Source organism: Salvia splendens, unplaced genomic scaffold (genome assembly GCF_004379255.2).
Source record: "Salvia splendens isolate huo1 unplaced genomic scaffold, SspV2 ctg165, whole genome shotgun sequence".
NCBI classification, from domain to species: domain Eukaryota; kingdom Viridiplantae; phylum Streptophyta; class Magnoliopsida; order Lamiales; family Lamiaceae; genus Salvia; species Salvia splendens.
The window spans coordinates 12,132-14,630 of NW_024598804.1; the positions used below are offsets into that span (position 1 = coordinate 12,132).

Below are 2,499 nucleotides of genomic sequence, written 5' to 3' on the forward strand. Positions count from 1 at the left end.
ATTAATTTTGGTAAAATTTAATACTCTTTATATTCCAATTAAAATGAAACGATTTCTTTCTAAAAATAAAAATAAATACTTTTCTTACTTTATTTTTTCTAACTTACGAAACAAGCAATCATTCTGAAAAATATTTGATGGAAGTGAGGAATATAAAATAAGTTTATTGAGGCAGAAGTAATTTATTCCCCCAATGGATAAGAACGGGAGCTTTAAGAAAGTGCATATGGTGGGTTGCTGTGCACTAAACGTAAGTCGACCCAATTCCATTATCCATTCAAAACTCTCCCAAGCCTATCCCCTCCTTCTCACATTTTTCATTATTATATTAGTATTATACTCCAACTATATCATTTAGTTAATATAATAAAATACAACATGATTGAGATTGACCACCGGGCCGCCACCGTGTCAAAGCAAGAAATAATATTATACTCCTAAACACCCCAACATTAAAAAGAAAATAGTCTGCTCCTATCAATATGAATTACAACAATTAAAAAATTCAAAACTCAAAAATTGAAAATCTTGATAATTAATTGAAAATATCCACTTGCACCAAACTCGAGCAATTGTAGGCCCAGCTGCTTCCCGTCCTCCTCCACCACCACCAATAATCATCAACACTAACTGCAATTCCTCTACAACAAAATCTCTGCTGCTGTATATACCTAAGATATGTACATTAATTATTCTTTTACACGAGCATAACGCCAAACTGTTCCATCCAACCATATCAATATAGCAAAAATAACAACATCAAAATCAAATCAAAATCAAAATCAAATCAAAATCTAGTAATAATATACAAAAATCTCCAAAAATAAATCTAAAAGAGATCCCTGCCTGAATTACTAGGTGCATGTTTTTCACCACACCCCTCAACGAGGAACACTAATTACTAATACTACTAAAAAAAGTAAAAACGTTATTTGTAGTAATTAACAATTATGAGCTATAGTCAAGGCTGGAGTCTTCGGGTTCGGCGGGCTCGGGCTCGGGCTCGGGCTGTTTGTTGAGATCGATCTCTTCTTGAAACCAAGCGGGTTTTGAGGAGTGGCGATTGGTGGAGTGGAGGGCGTCGACTCTGGCGCCGACCTCGGCCGCCTTCTTCCTTATGGAGGCGGCGGAGAGGTCGTTGAGGGCGCCTCCGGCGGCGGCGGCGATTTGGTCGGGGAAGTTGAGCTTGGCGGTGGGGCCGCGGAGGTAGAAGACGGGCGGTGTCGTAGGCGCGGGCGGCGGCGACGGCGGTGGAGTAGGAACCGAGCCAGATTCGAGATCTCTTGTTGGGCTCTCTAATCTCGGCCACCCACTTCCCCCACTTGCGCATACGGATACCTTGTAGGGCTTGTCGCTCCGCCCCGGGAGGAGATTCTGGGTGCTCCGCCGCCGTCCATTTCTTCAATTAATTGGAAAGAGGAGAGAGAGAGAATTAAGTCATATGGCGGGCGGCCAGCTTAGTTTTATTCTTCAAAAGCGGTTTTTGTGAGCCAAAAAGACTAACGAAATAAAGAAATCCACCGACAAAACACTCTCTCTCTCTCGTTACGGCATTTTCTCTCTCTAGAATCACTCATATTTATACAAACCAATATCTACTTTATAGGAGTAAAATTTGTTTTTTATTGAAAATAATTAGATGAAATAACATATTTAATATTGGATATCACAAAAAATAATATAAAATATTTGAAAATTAATAGAACTAATTTTAAATGCAAAACATAGAACACTAGCTAAAAGCAAAACTGATGACTTCGTTTTTTGTTCATCATAGCAAAATTCATATTTTAAAATGAATAAAAATGAAAGCAAAAATAGCGTTAGGAATGGTTTTTTTTATAAATTGCGTATCGTGAGGCTTGTCTTTTGTGATTAAATATTTTTTACGACGTACGAAAAATAGAAAGGTTGGGCGGCATGATATAGTGTATGAATTTGGTTTCAGCCGCAGAGGCTTTTTCTCACTCGTCATTCTCCACTATTTGGCTCTACCGTAGAAATGGGAAATTATATTTAAAACTTGGATTTCCTCATATTTTGTTAGCCTCGGATTCCACGAAATAGCTGGTGTCATTAGAGCATCTCCAATACCCGGATGTCCCACTCGGACATCCACTAGAACTTCCCAAAAACACCTCCTGCCATGTCACTAAGACTTCTCATCCCACTGCCACGTCACTATGACTTCCCCTGCACAATCCGCCCTTCCCACTAGGACTTCCCGCAATAAACAAAATCACAAATTCACAAATAAAACAATTTACGTTTACGGAAATAAAATTTCAACACGAATACGAACGGGAAAAATTTACGTATATATAGAGTTTTTAAAAAATAATAAAAAATTAAATACCGATGTCCGACCCACGCCACAATGGCGGACGTCCACCCGCCCGCCCCCACATCCGAGGACATCCGACGTCCTTACGGGACGTCCGTATCCGACTTGCCATGCCACAATGGCGGACGTCCCGGTCGCCAATCGCGGATGTCCGA

At 39.9% G+C, this 2,499-nt stretch overlaps 1 pseudogene; it reads right to left on the reverse strand.

Moving 5' to 3' along the window:
• Nucleotides 1–784: 784 nt before the first annotated feature.
• On the reverse strand, nucleotides 785–1,399 carry LOC121789192 (annotated as a pseudogene).
• Nucleotides 1,400–2,499: the final 1,100 nt, after the last annotated feature.